The sequence below is a fragment of the Melanotaenia boesemani genome, chromosome 3 (assembly GCF_017639745.1).
Source record: "Melanotaenia boesemani isolate fMelBoe1 chromosome 3, fMelBoe1.pri, whole genome shotgun sequence".
Taxonomy (NCBI): Eukaryota; Metazoa; Chordata; class Actinopteri; order Atheriniformes; family Melanotaeniidae; genus Melanotaenia; species Melanotaenia boesemani.
Window position 1 is genome coordinate 3254843 of NC_055684.1, and position 16271 is coordinate 3271113.

At 38.9% G+C, this 16271-nt stretch overlaps 1 pseudogene; it reads right to left on the reverse strand.

The window, feature by feature from the left end:
• The window catches only part of LOC121637466, a 79621-nt pseudogene that overhangs the window by 36151 nt on the left and 27199 nt on the right, over positions 1–16271 (reverse strand).

Below are 16271 nucleotides of genomic sequence, written 5' to 3' on the forward strand. Positions count from 1 at the left end.
TAATAAATGACGCTTTAATGCTTTCAATGCCCTAACTATAATGCTTTCAATATTACTTCAGTTTTTGACATGAATGCCTACCCTGATTGGTCACAACATTAAAAACACTGACAGGTAAAGTGATTAACACTGACACTGACAAAGCACTGCCAGGATGCTGGGAAAACCTACATCCTGGCATTCATATGGATTTATCCATATAACAGTAGCACTTCATCACAAGAGCAGGACAGCAGCCCCCAGTAGGACAGCAGCAAGCTCCTACAAAAACTGCTTAGGAAGGGCTTGAAACAACAGGACAAAGCATCAGAGGTGTTCACTTAATTGTCAAATCCAACAGGTAATAATCTGATGGCATCTGTGGAAAGCCAGATCAGTCAAAAAAAAAAAAAAACACCATCCTACAACCGAGGGCTCAAGGGAATTAATATCATCCTAGTACCTGATACTTCAAGGCACCTTCAGGTCTTTGTCCAAACATTGTGAGATGTTTTGGCTTGAGTACAATTTATTCAACATTAGGTTGCTGGTCATAGCATTATGTCGACCAACATGTATAGATGAGTCTTTTCCTCCAATGTCTGCATGTATTCAGTGCTATGCTTAGTCAAAGAGCACGTTAGCTTTACGTATTGTACATTAAATGTCAGTAGGCTTGGGAATTCCAGCAATTATCTGCTGTTAAAGATGCAGCTTCTCATCTGAACTCTCAGTGATGTTTGGACATGATGTTTTACCCATATTGTTTTTTTTTTTATTTTTGTTTTTTCACTACTTTGAAACTTCCTTCACAACAAGCAGAATGGTAGTGGTTCAAACACCACTTCTTTCGTGGTCTAACATGTCTGTATAAAGCTGTTTTTATAGTCCGAGCACTTACTTGCAGCTAGAATTAGTCACCGTCTAAGCTTTTATTCTCCCAACAATCTTTTGATGACTCAAATGGGTCTGATTTGCTTTTGAAATTTTCCACTTTCAATTTGCCCTTGAAATTTGAATTGTGTGATGTTGTTTGAAGTGGGCTGCACGGTGGTGTGGTGGTTAGTGTCGCATCTTCACAGTTGGAGTGATGGACTGTGACCCGTCCAGGTTGTGCCCTGCCTAAAATGCTGTGATAGGCTCCAGCTTACCCGCGATCCTTCATGGACTAAGCGGTTACGATATTGAATGAATGAATGATGTTGTTTGGTATATTTACAAAGAAAGATAGAGAAGACAAAAGATAAAACTAAATTAAGCACTACTTTATGGTACTAAAAGTGCTGCTTGTTGTTTGCTCGTTGTATTAATGGATTCAGTGTTGTGAGCTTGTGTGAGAATCCTCTGGTCCTCAGTCTGTAGCTACACTTTCATCTCTACAGATTGCATCAATCACACTCTTGATAGAGTTGATAACAACAGGTGAAACAGCTTCAGGTTAACCTTTAAATACCTTCTGGTGTCTAAAGTGGATAGACTGTACTTTGATCAGGGATTTTATTTGCCAACCTTTTATCTCCTTAAATATTTAACATATGCAGTGTTGATAAAACCACCTGGTATCTTTATACCTCATACCAAGCAATTTCTATTCAGAGGTATATGCATTTAGCTAGAGTTTGTAAAATTTTCTTTGTGGGTGCCATGCTTTCTTTTTCCTCATTAGCTTTTCCTTTTATGCATCTGCACAAATGCCAAATATGCCATTGAAATGACTTGGCTCATGAATCTGAATGAAAACTGCTGGGAATATGTACTTGGACTTATATCCTACCTTTCAGTTCTTTGCAGGATCTCATTCCCTTTCTTCCACAGGCTAATTGCTGGGGGTGAGGCCTGAGGCTTGCATTCAAGAGTGACTTCGCTGCCTGAGCGAGCTTTTAGCAAGGCCTTTAATGGACTTTTGGAGAAACTAGGCGCTGAAGCTGTGTGCATGGGAACAGAGAAAGGTGTATGGTTGAAAAAAATGTAGAAAAGCTGAGCCTTTGCAGATCCACAGTGCTGCACTGATAGGTCTTCCTTCAACTTTCAGCAAGGGGAGCTTGAAGTATCAGCACAGAGTCAGCACAAAGGCCTGTTTGGATCAAAGCTATGGTACATTGGTTACTCCATCCTTCAACCTCACATACACACACACACAACATTAACAGTCATCATGTCTCCAGCCAGCTGTCTACATTCATCATTAGATTTAAGTTAGCCATCCCTCATTTGTCATCACATGTATCATGAGAGAATTGAATTTCTTATGGAGCCAGTCAGATGGAAGTCATCAAAGCTTTGCAAATAAATCAATACCCGTCTACAAGAGAAAGCATGGACAATGCCACAAGGCAATGTGTTTGTAGTATCTAAATCAATATATAAAACGACTGCAAGTAAAATGAGACACTCTATCAGATTCATATTTTTGCTGGCAGAGCCTGTCCTAACATCAAATATATGTGCAGACTGATTTCAGAGGAAGAGTTCAGTATGATGATTTTTAACTCAGCACATTATCAACTACATATATAAGTAAAACAAAAGCAGAAAGATGGAGGCAATCTTACCTAAGACCATTAGCTGAGCGCTGGAATAAATACTGCCATGTTTGTTTTCAGCCACACACTGATACATCCCGGAATCTGACAGGTTTAACGCAGTTTTAGAAAGAGCCCCGTTTTCGATTTGTACCCGGCCCTGCAGAGTAAAGAGAAACAATTCTGCATATCCATCGCAAGGCCAGCCTATTATTTCCAAAGGCGCGGCAGCAATTACTGGTGCACCATGGAAGGGATGAGGACAGCATGGGAGAAAAAAGGGGAAGAAATCCTGAGAGAGACGTGTGCCATTGCATGTATATTCAGATTGGAATAGATGAGGAGGCCATGTGAAAACTGTTAACTGGCATCTGAGACACAAAGAAATGAAGCCATGTTGACAAAAGCACAGACAGTCTATTAAATCATCATTTATTTTCTCTAGTCCTTCAGCTGGAAAAACTATGATTGTAGCCCAGATAATGATGGGTGATTTTAACATAATAAACTGTTAAGGGATCCACAATGCTTCAGGGGAACTGGAACAATGCTTCCTTAATTATACTCAACCAATAAAACAGCTAATGTAGCAACATATACATTAGCTGTAAGCTCAGTAGAAATATATACTGATTGTTTTGTTGGCACTGTATGAATTTGCATCTAGTTTAAATCATCAGTTAGATCAGTTTAAATCCAATAGTATTCTCATCGCAAGGCAATCTGAGCAGTTATTGTACACCTTACATTGACCAAGAACTTTATATAGCTGGAGTATGAAAACATATTTTATTACAAACTATTAAAAGGTTTGACTTGCTACACAATGTTTACTTTATGCTTTTTTTAAATAAAAATATGAGTGCTTCTACTTTCATGTATGCCTGTTAACCGAGCTAGAAAAGCTCATATAAAACTTAAACCTTCGAAATTCCAAAACCAGCATACATTGTTTAATTTATTTTTTACAAAAAAATAGAGGAAAACACATTTTCTCTGCTGCAATGTCTCTTGGGTACAGACTGTTTCTTAAAATTGTGTTAGCTACATGGTTATGGAGTCCAAGGTCTCAGTGAGGGAATTTACTCTCAGAAACAAATCTAAGTCTAATGAAGCTAATTAGCAGAACTAATTATGTTATATCATGAAGTTATTAAATGTTGAACTTAAAAATGAGCTTAGTATGTCAAACTAAAACAATAAATCTACCTTATAAATTCTGAAATAAACTTATTCTTTGTAATTTATTTGTTATATAAGAAAAGAAAAAAAAGCCATTTTTGTTGAGGATAAGGCTGAGACAACTTAGCTTAGCATCGCATAACTAAACCTGAACAAGTAGCCCTGGTAATTTCAAAACTATAAAACAAGTCTAAATTCCCAAATCAACCCCAGTCTAATTAGATTATTTTATAAAAAAGAAGTAAACTATTTTTTAATGAAACAACTGTTTCCTAAAATGATTATTAGCTAATTAGCAAAGCTAATTGTGTTACCGCACCAAGTTACAAAATATTCCAGCCAATACTAAATCCCTGAAATGCACATGATATTGTAAGCCAGTAAACATTGAAATACTAAAGGTATTCAGCATATTTTCAGTATCTCCTTATGGTGTCACTGTGCACCTCTTTTTCTTATTGTTTTTCTGCACAATAAAAAAAAAAACCCTCTTACCTCAGCCAACCACTGCTCCCCATTCTTCTGCCAGCTGTAGGATGGTTTAGCTTTCCATTGGCCTTACACTCCCAGAAGAGGTTTTCCTCTATGGACAGAGCTGTGTCCGTTATTGTCTGGAGCCAGTGAGGTTAGCTTGAAAAAATTAAAGGATTACTTATTCACACACATTTTTTTTAATTAAAGAAAGCCCTGGTTTAAGGAAAATTGGCATCAAGAGTCATAAAGCCATAAAAGCTGCTTGTATTAAAAATGTGAATTTGTAAAAACATTTGAATTCTACATGTGGATGATCAACATACTGACAAATACAACAGATCCAAGGCTTAGTGAGAAATTCCAAACATTATACTTGATAGGTTGTAGATAATAAATAGGATTCAAGTGCAGGTATCTGTTATATTATTCTCTGCATCTTCCTTCTTTCATTGTCCTTCACATTGAAATGGCTGACTCACCATGGAATGAAATACGACCCCGTGCAGCATTTTTACCACGCCGATTCTCTGCCAAACATTCATATGTCCCTGCATCTTCTTGCTGGAAATTAGGGATTTCAAGGACGGCATTTGAATTCTTCATTTTGACTTTGCTGGGGAATGGGACGCCACTGGTTCTCCTCCAGCTTATTTCTGGGACAGGGCTGCAAAAGAGGAACAGAAGTTCCTGGGATTGGAGCTGCCAGTCACCGTGATCAAAGTGTGATTAAGTGCAGCAGGAAAGCAGCTGAAGTCAAAGCCTCACGAATTATTGCTCCCTACAAATCAAACTGTGATTGCTTGGATTTCAGATGCTCTTAAAGGAACTTTGATTTCTGCTCCCTTGTCTTAATGCACCGGCCCTTGCTCTCCTATGTATTGACTGATTTGAGAATGACTTATGGTTGCACATTAAATCATATTGAGTAGCACTAATTCCTGCATGAATGAACCTAAAGCTTATACACAATAAGACTGACTTACTTTCCCAGAGCAAAGCATTCCAGTCTCACCACAGATTCTTTTGCGGCTGGAACTGGATCTGGAAAATGAACTTCTATTTTGGGTTCATATTCACCCATTACTCCTGCAAAATGGGAGAAAGGAGATAAGCTTTACACACCAATGATGAAGAACCATTACACTCCTGCTGGATCAGAAGAGGAGCACTAACACTGTGGGAATGCTAACACAAAAGTCCTGATGGGTGTGAAGCAAAATGACCGTTGAGGGGCTTATAAGGACTGAGAAAAAATCAGAGGTGGGTTATAAAAGATTCAGAGAGCACATCAGTGAAAAGATTGGCTTGGTAGAGATTTATCACTTGGTAGAGATTTATGAACGTGACTTCATTTATGACTTTATTTATATTCACATCATAAGATGAATAGGTCACACACTTCAGGACCTTTACCCTTGTAAGTTACAACACTACATGCTTTCAGACTGGGATAAAAGTAAGCATTGCGTGCATCATTTGGAAAACGCATAGAATGCCCTTCAACACACCATTCATACCCAAATAATATTAATGTTAATCTTAAACTGCAATGATTTAATAGTAATAGCACTTTAAATTTTTATATGGTGAGCTAGATACCAATCAGCCCGATGGTTGAGTTGGTCTAAGTGTGTAAACTCCACAACAAATAATTATGGATTTTTTATTTTATGGTGGGTCAGAAATTATATATTATACATGTTTCTTTAATTCTATTTATAGACATTTTATCATGAAAAAGCCACCCCCCCAAAAAACTATAACATTTTCTCAATGTTGTCTTTTCAAGAAAGGAGCAAAGTCACTTTTGCCCTCAAGACATTTCAAATTATGGATTTCATACTTCATTAAATTAGTAGATCTTTTACATCACATCTTGACGGTCCAGGTGACTTTGGTCTATCACATTCTCCACATTAAAAATTATTTGTCCCATTTATAAAATGGTTTGTTGGATGTGTTGTCTTATGTGTGGATCTTTTGTGTCCTTACAGTATTACATTGTACTCACAATCCAAGAGCTGCTTTAAATGTCCCTTTTTTTTGTAACACTTCCTCTTTCGTCATAAACTTCTCCCATTTATTCTTGTTTATATATGTTTTTTTTATCCTGCCCAACCACCAGCAGCTTTTTGATTTTTCTTCTTACACATACTTTCTTTAATCTAAATTTCTCTCTTCATTCTGCTTCAGTTCAAGTCTTTGCATGTAAACAACACCAGTATGCATGCAGTAAACAGATGTATGATACATCTTTGATATCACTGCCAGGACAAATAACCAAAATTATTTGCTTCTTTTATCACCTGGAAAATTACCAGTAAGTATCTTATTACCTACTTAATACTTTTTACACCATGCTTATCTAAATACTGCAAATAGTAAAAGATTTTTAAAAAAAGACATCTCCACCTTTTTTGGATCCTCATATCTTACAGAAAGCAGTATAGTAAAGGTCATACTTCAGATGTCTGCATGTTGTTAAAAGCTCCCCTGTGTGGTTTGTTTTGAATACATATTTAAATAACCCAGTTAATTATGCATTTTAGAAAACAATTGTTTTTACCATCACTTCTGAGGACCAGTGGTGTTGGAGAGCTGAGAACCTTCTCCTTTGTGACGGTGTTGTTAACCACACAAGTGTAGTTGCCCACATCTGAGGTTTCCACTTTGGCGATGTACAAACTGCCAGTTTCTTGAGAGACAAATCTTCGATTGTCTTGTTGGACGAAGTACGGGTACTCGTTGAAGATCCATGCAAATGTCAGCTCTAAGACAAAAATGAAAAACAGTTTAGTTCGGTGTTGGTCTACAGTCAAACCTGTGCTGGTTCCACATATTAAAAAGCACCGCTGTACATGGAGGGAGGGGTGGCTGAATCCAAAGAGATCCTCTGTGGCCTAAACTTCAGCATATCATGCCATTTTCAACCCCTTATTCCAGTTTCCTTAAGAGGACATACCAAGAATCTTCTAGCTATCGGTGCAGAAAAATTGAGAGAGCAGAATAAAGGGAGCGAAACAAACTGGATTACAGCGCATCACTGGCCCTCCCCTGACACATGGCCTTCATTTTCTGGGTCCCTGAGAGACTTAGTTTGAGGGCGGCATGAACGAATGAATGGACGGATTGAGGGATCAATGGATCGGAATATAAAAACAGAAACATGTTGTCATTCCTCTTAACAAGCGGCAAGTCTACCATAAAAATGGATAGACCTGTCATGATGAATTACTGAGTCATTTTCAACAACCTGAAAAAACACGCACTTCTAAGAGAACGGAGATGCTCCATGTAATCTTCCATTTTAGAGGTGATGGAGAGGTTTGAGTCAAAAATTGTGTTACAACTGTCAGTCATGTCCAACAACCCCGAGTGTTGAGCCTCTTGACTTTGGATGGGGAGCGTCCGAGCTGAGTTCTCAATGCAAATACAAAGCTTCTACTGATTAAGCAAACAGGAGCCTCATAGCTCACACCCTGAGCTGAGGCTGTGCTGAGGCTGAGGCTGAAATGAGCAATGATGGAATTTTGCAGAGACATTCTTTGAGAAATATAAAGGATAATACGACATAAGTGCTTTTGTGCTTCAAGGTAACAATAAAATGGCCCTTGAACTAAATGTGTATCTTTGTTTAACAATAAGATTGTATTTTTTTCATATTTGAATGTGTAAGAATGCATGTGGTCATAAAGGAAAAATCTTTTGCAGAATTCAAAGCCAATCAAGTGTTATGCAAACCAAAAAAAAAAAAAAAAAAACCCTCATAGTGTAGGTCTCTGAAATTGTTCAGAAGAGTACAAGCTTATGTTGCACACCAATGCTTTCAAATAGACTGTAAAAGGAAAAGAAGAAAGGAGGAAGGGAATAGTCAATGTGGGAGCAACAAGGTGAATTAGGAAGAAATGTATGGGAGGCTTGCAATTTTTTTTTTTTTTTCACTTTTGAAAATGTGGTAAAACACAAAAGTGGTACAGTTACAGACGCCTGTAAGCCTGTGTTAGGGTGGAAAGCTGTCAAACTGTGTTTTACACAGAGCACTCTAACCCATTATCCCAAAGACCAGCTGTACAATGCACTGCGACAAACTGTTCTCTTTGTGAAGGAAACTCGCTCTTCCAGTGTGCAAGCTATTGTATCAAGAGGGTGACAAGCTAGGCAGAAGCCATTGTGCATGTACTCAGTTTTCTGGAGATATGCAGAGTAGTGGGCCTGTGTAGCCTGCAACTTCTTCTCTATGTGCAGCTTCTCATTATAAAACACAGTCTCAGCTTCTCACTTGGTCAATTGAAGCACCTTTTTGGAATATATGGTGCAAAAATACATGGCTACAGTCAACAGCTTGATGCTCTTTAGCATACAGCTTGATATTTAAAGATGATAAGAAGAGAGTGCATCAATTTAGTTATCTAACTCAAAGAAAATGATGTGCTTTTTTAACAAGTTGACAAAATCTCTCAAGTTCTTAATAAAAGGTTCGTGGCATGTTTAGATGAAATTCCAGTAGAAGACAGCACAATGTCTACTTTATCCACCATGAATTTAAACCTCTTTTCACATCTACCTCCAGATCTGTGGTACTGAATAACTGTTAAAGGAGCAATAAGCAGAAATTCCTCATTTAAAGATTGAAGGGAATAAAAAAATGGCTATGTGAAGAACTAGAGGTGTAATTTAATTCGGAGTATAGCATGAAGTCACACACCATGTCTGTGTTGATCTCCAGCCCTGTGTTTACCAGCTGGCCCGGCAGCACGTTCATGTACCTTCATGTGAATCGCTGCCTCCTCCCTTCTCTCTGAACCCTTGACCCTCCCTTCCTATAAAAGCTTCAGCCAATGAGCAATGGCAGCACATATTTTTGAAGTGAAATGGCTTTTTGGAAACAAAATGTTCACCAGATGATAACCAGGACCCGACAGTACCTTGAAAAAAACAACGGACGTTAGCCAAGAAGTTGTCGGATAAAGAAAGGGACATAACCCAGACAAACATGGGCCTGGTATTTCCAAAGAGGAAAGCACTGTCAGAGCTTAAGAAGCTACAATTTGACTCAAAGCTGCGAAATGGGAGAAAATACTGTCCTTACTTACTCTCCCTTCTCCTGGACAGTAAGTTACAACATAAATGTTATAAGTTACGTCGACATGTTTGATAAAATAAAGTGTTTGCACTTTCTTTTTAAGGTGGGGGTAGCAACAGCAAACCTTGTGGTGAAACAGTTTAGCTTTGTGGACCTTTAAAGCACATAATTTCCATGTGTCAGAGCATATAGTAGATAACCACAGAGCTTCCTCTAGCTCGGTGGTTCTCAAACCTTTTGAGCCAAGATAACATACTTTGCGGGACCTACATGGGGGTCAGGACCCCCAGTTTGAAAACCACTGCACAAGCGCATACTTGCATGCACTAAATTGAAAAAGGAAAAAAAAAGAACTTCTTGACTGGCAGCTATATTCTCAAATACTTAAATTTCCCATCATTCAGAGCTGAACCAGGACTGATCCCTGTTTTAGGCACAACCTCAAGTCATGTGTTGAACTGCTTATAAAAATACTGAATAACAGACAATAACAGCTGGCCAGCAACTTTGTTAAAAACTCTGTCAAAACTGTATATGTTCTTCTTATAACTGTAGTCTAACATTAAGAAATGTTGCTTATTTGAATTACTTTTCAGCACTTAATGATTACTTTTGTAATGAGTGAGTCACTTATTTTGCATTCATTGACAAATGGAATAGCATTCTTTTTCTTTGTTTTGTTATGTTGGGAGTAGTTACCCTTCTCCAGATGCTGCCATTTGAATCAGCTGCTTTGATAATCCAACAAGACAACAAGACACCAAAATAAAGAGAATATTTTATGCACCATAAAATTGGAATTTGGAATAAAAAAATGGCTAGTTATATTTTCTTGTCAGGATTTGAAACATTAAAATAAATGGAGCACTGTTAGCAAATGTCCTTCTTTACAACCCCTGGAAAAAGTTTTTCTGTTATTTATAAAGCCAAAAAGAGTTTTGGCTTCCCGTTACAGAGGTACGGTGAATGCAGCATTACTAGCAATTGAACCAGGGTGGTAACAAAAATGAGCCTGAGCTTTGAAGACTTTTCCTTGAGCTGGAAAAGTGATGAAGAACTCCACAGCGAATCTGAACTGCTGACTGAATGAGATGTTTTCAAGCCTAGAGGTGTGGCAAGGCGTGTGTGAGCAAATGTGTGAGCAAAGGAAGAATAAGTCCATTTGCAGGCTTGGGGTAGTAGACAACCACAGTTTATTATATCATTCTGCACACCAAACATTCGACATCCGTCTGTGCAGTCCAACCAGTCTGCATGGCAGCACTTCCTATATATACATCCTGAGGCACCACCCTCTCAGTTACAGTAGGCCTATCACAGCAGGCTTCTGAAAAAATAAGTTAATATGATAATTAACAAAACATCATGATACTGGAACATATTCTCATGTGCTCACTTCTAAAGTATATAAATTAACATCTCAAACAGGATCATAGAAAACCAGACAACATGTTTGGTACAATCCTCAATGTCCACCGTTTAACTTCTAATTACTCAATTATTCAATCAAGGCTGAGAATGTACCCACACACACACTCTACAAGAGAACCCCATGGTAGGCCTCCTCACTGAACAAAGACAAATTCTTTCTTAGGAGAAAAAACTTTGACAGGGAATGACTGACATTACACAAAAAAACAGTGAATGTTAGGTGCCCATAATTTACGTTTGTTCACAAGAGGTAACAAAACTCAGGAGGGAGCTAGTGCCTCCTAACAGCACGTAAATCAGCAATATTGAGTTTTTTTTTTTTGTTTTTTTTTTTTTGCAAGCTGAGTAAAATATTTTGTATTGACAATACCAGGGTATGAATATATTAGAGCATCACAACATGCAGGGAAAGAGATATGAAGGTTTTTAGTACTATTTTTAAAATTTATACTCTAAAATGACTTGGGTTTGGACTTACCTCCAGAATATGGGGGAGTTCCACATAACAGAACCACTCCTTGGCCCTCACGGACGTTGACAGCACTCCTCACCGTCTGAGTTTTGAAGTTATCAAGATCTGATGAGTCAGAAAAAAATTAAAATAGATTTTGAAATCAATTTATAAAAGCAAAATCACCAGCGACTTAGCTGTGTATGTCAGACAGCCAAAATAAGTGTGTTTTCAGAGTTTATCCGCAAGAGTTTACTTTGAGAAGGGTAGTTTTGAAACCACGAGGCATAGACTTTCCCAAAGTGACTTCACTGAATCAGTTAAAACATGTTTTTTGATGTTGCATTTTGAGCTCTAGAACTTTAATCGGGCATCAGTGATTGCCCTGGGGCACCTCCTAACAGCAGCCGATACTTTAAAAGACATCCAGGGCGCTGATGAAAAAGATGGACCTGACTTGGTGGCGTTTATGCTCTACTTTAGTAGCGATGAAGAGATTAGACTCAAATAGGATAAAATGAGCAGCAGGAGGAAGGAAACGCTGTGCGCACTGAACAAACACAAGGGAGTGTACATGACAAATGACAGTTTGCAGCGCCAGCAGCAATAAGTAACATCATTATTAAATGTGGTGTAATCTTGCACTTAAAAGCATTAGCTTCCCCATCAATACTCTCAGCACACTCTATCCCCTGCAAATGAATTAGCAGTTGGTGGCAGAAAAGACCAAAACCTGGAATGATAAACCACCCCTGGCTTCATGACTGATGAAGGGAAGCTGCCGCAGTCCGCTCTGCACCCTCTGGCAAACAGCCTGGAGTGAGCCTTCCAAACATAAACAAAAGAAAGTCAGTGTGACCGATAAGGGAAATTAGGAGAAGGAAGATTATGGAGAGAAGTGGGACAGAGAGCTGCTAAGATTAATGAGCAGCTCTACATTGACCGCAGAGGAATCAAACAGAGCCAAGGCACAGCAGGACCACAAGAGGCCACAGGAGGAGGTGACTGACTTGAAACCCAGACAGAGGTAACATCCTGCTGATCTCCCCACACTGCCTTAGTAAATAGAGACCCTATCTCCTAGTGACATTTCTGATCCTGAGTAGAGAAGTGCTGGAGTGAAAGTCAAACCTGGCTGGTTTAGAAAGCAGCTGATTATCATGACATTAATGCCTCTGAAAACAGTGGGAGACTGTTGTTGTTGCTGGGCTGATGTTTATTATTTAGTGGTTGACTGATTGAAAGAAGACTCCTTCACCCAGATAGTGCAGAATTGCATAGAGAAGAATAAACATGTAGTTGGGCTCAGTGCTGGAAGGGTACACCTCTCTTTCTGTGGCCTCAGAGCAGAAGAGTAATGGGCTTCACTGAGTGAACTGACCACACACTGTAACTCTGAAAGCTAGAGGCCAAACTCACTATAGCTGTAGTGAGTCCTTTGTAAGCAGAATCAATCTCTGCAATACAAGAATGGCTGACCTAGAGATTACAGAGAGAGAGAGACCATTACGGCTCAAAGATGATTGGTCTGGGCAACGGCGCCACCGTACAGACACTCCCTGTTATAGCAGATTGTGTTCGACAGAGCTCTAGAGCAAACCTACCTCTACCAAGGAAACTGCAGCACTAATCAGCCAATGTACTAAAGGCATTTATAAGGTAATTTTAGGTTAGTTACAACTTACGATAACACTGTAGCCTGTTGTGTTACTTTTATCATCCCCTGGTGGGTAGCTAAGTTATATCTTTAACAGCAGCAAGTAAGAAAGACACAGAATTCATTCCCATTTCACAAGCTGTATCAATAAAAACTGCCAACTGGTCGACTAAAGATGAAATTTCTTTAAACCAACAAGGAGATTCCTGTTCACTATTCTTGATTTAGATATTGACTAAAAACAAGACATATGTTGGCATGGTGTGCAGTGTACCATTAAAAAATCTGAGGAAACTGTACAAGTGAAGGACAGAATCTTAGTGTCGGGCCTAAAAAATATCTACAGCAGATGAACAGGATCTGAAAGTGATGTCTAAAGGAAACAGGAACAAATTTAATAGGAAAAAGGCTGAGGTATGCCAAATGATGCAAGAACTGCTCTGAAAATCAGTGCCAACTGTTCTTGAAAAAGAACAGAAGAAAAGGCTGCCAGCATCCAAAGAAGAGTTTTGGAAGAAGCCTGGACAACCATTCCTCAAGAACACAAAGAAATTAAAAGAAAATGTGCCCAAAAATGTTCAGGTGATGAAGAATAAAGGTGCTCATAACAAATACTAACTTCAATGGCTATGAGAATTGTGTAAACTCTGCTCTTATATTATGTATTTCCATTTATGTTTGAACATTTGCTCTGCACCTCTTTCCTGTTTCCTCACAACACATAAAGAAATAAGCGGTGCAGCTCAAAATGGGAAAGCATGGCACTGCCATTTATGTTGTTTATGCTGGGAATAAAAGAGCTGCAAGAGGACGCTCTTACTGCGGTTGCACATGAATTTTGGGGGTGAACAATAACAGAAAAGGAGGCTCAACATTTGTAACTCAGGGCAGTTGCCTCATTACATGGAAAAAGAAAGAATCAGCCTTGCTGATCTCCTCTGCCTCCCTCACCGTGCATTAGGCAAGACAATAAATGTCAAGCAGCTCTGCTCTTTACTCAGTCCCCACAAGTGAGATTCATTACTGAGCTATAGGAGTAATGGCAGCCCATCCCATGAGAGGAAGTGAAAGGCTCCCTATCCTTGGGACAAGATCAATAGTCAGCAGGCTTGGTCAAGAACAGAGTGGTGCCTCTAAGGTGCTTGTCTGATAGGTAGGACCCTACTCTACAGCATTACTTCCCATCAGGCTGCCAGAGACTTCCTGTCACCATCTTATCTGTTTGAAATATGCTGTACATATTAAACATAAAGAAGTAGCTGGTGACTACTGTACAGAGACTTCTCAAGCATGGTCTGTTTCTGCTCCCTTTAAGTCTGTATCACAAGGCCTGGAGGATTACTTGGCAAACATGAGTTTGTGCGGACACGGCGCAGATGCTGTCAGAGTTGCAAGCCCTAATGAGAATCAATTGGGCTGAAAAGCAGTCAGAAGCTACCCGCATGTTTGTTTTAAATGACATTTCACACAATTACCATGTCCTCACTTGAAAATCTGTTCCCAAGCCATTAAAATGAGAAATCACATGATTAAACAAAAAAAAAAAAAAAAAAAAAAAAAGAGAATTTGATCTGAGCCACAAGCAAAACACACACATCAGGCTGACATGCAGTGTCAGAGCCATGCCAGGAATACGTTAGCAACTGTAGCATCACTTACATGCAAACTGAAGGCCGGCCCTGCGGCTGAGGATGGACCCCCATGTGTTGAAAGCCATGCATTGGTAGACCCCGGTGTCTTGGTCCTTGTCCAGGTTGCTAATGATCAGGCTGCCCCCAGAAATGTGACGCCGGTAGTCGTTCCCCAGATCAATGGGTGTTCCGTTTAGTGACCATCTGGAAAAACGCAAACACAATCAGTAGCTGTGCTCTCAGGAGATGAACACTCGTAGTGTTTCATCACAGAGATCGATTTGATCGGTCGGCCCACATCATGCTGAGAGGATAAAAAGTGAGTAATAAGAGTAGGGCTTCGAGTTTTAACAGAGAAATGTAAACCGCCTTTGCAGTAAGTCAGCAGGGAGGAAAACGATTCATGTCACTATACACAGCTATGGATCCCATCAGTTTGACTCCATCCAACTATATCAAGTTATTTTTGCTGAAAAAATTCCTGGCAAATTTCCAAAAGTAAGTGCCTGTGCTGTGATGACCATTGATTTTTCTCCTGCATGCTTGGTGAAGTGGATTTAATTTCATATCAGTTTTAATTACCCCCACTAATGAGGTTCGGTGTACTAAAGTCTGCCAGCAGGACACCTAGAAAGAAATTTCACTGGTGTGCAATGGACATTTTAACCGGGTATCTGGCAAGGATCTGGAAACATTTTCCACTGAAAGTATGTAAAAATTTAGGCCACGAGCACAGAAAGAACAGTGGGAAAACTAAGTCACACTGACTTTCAACCCTATTAGAGTTGCAAAAAACTTGCCTTATGTTCTGTATTTCTAATTATACTTGCACATTTCTCTCTGTAGTTCCAACCTCACAACTTTTAAATGTGCCATGTCTGGGCTACTTTTGGAAAGACTATCATTTAATTTGGTGCAGAATTTCATGTTCTCTTAGAATTCAAACTGTAACCCTTCTTATTTCCTGAGTTTCGGTGACAAAACAACTTTTTATCCAATGTATTTGCCTTACAAAACTTACAAAATTATTGACAGACCAATACTTCAGCTGTACTGTATTTTACACTGCTTAGCATACATGTCAGTTTTAGTTTGAGACCTCTAAAGCAGCAGGAAAACATATTCGCCACAATGGCTTTATTGCACATATAAATATGGATGATAAGTAACAGTACTCTCATATCTGCCATGCTCATATGAGCTTTTAAGTCTCAGCAGTGTCTGCCATTTGTCTGGACCCCTATCGTCACTTTTAAACTCAGATGATAGTCTTTAGCTTCACACTGAAATGTGTCAAGCAGTGTTTGTAATAATAGTTTTCATCAACTCCTTTTTTTACTTGAATGAAATGACAATCAAATAAAATCAAATAGAAACTTTAGCCAAATAAAAACTGAGGAGAAAATATTTTGGAGAGAAGAGATCTAATCAGATCTAAATCAGCTGTGTGGAAAGGTGGGACAACTTAGGAGTCCGAGTTAGTCAATGTGTGGTCAAGAGGAAAGCATGCCATGATATATCCAGGAAGATGGTACGATAAGCGCCAATGTAGTCTTGTGAAACTAATACAACAAAATATCAATACATGGGAGAAAGAGAAGAGCAGACATGGAAACATACATTTCATGCAAAGCAAAACAGGCCACTTTGTAATTTGCATAGAGAAAATGTCACTGGTGAAAAGACAAAATACTTTCAAAATATTAGCATGCTGAAGCAAACCTTATATTTTAAGCTACAAGTGATTTCACAAGGTTGTCAAAATTAAAAGGTATGTTAGATTAATATAAGTTAAACTTACACTGGGTTGAGGTAAGCAGTGTATTCAAACCCAACCACAATCCTTTCTTACACCCTAAGC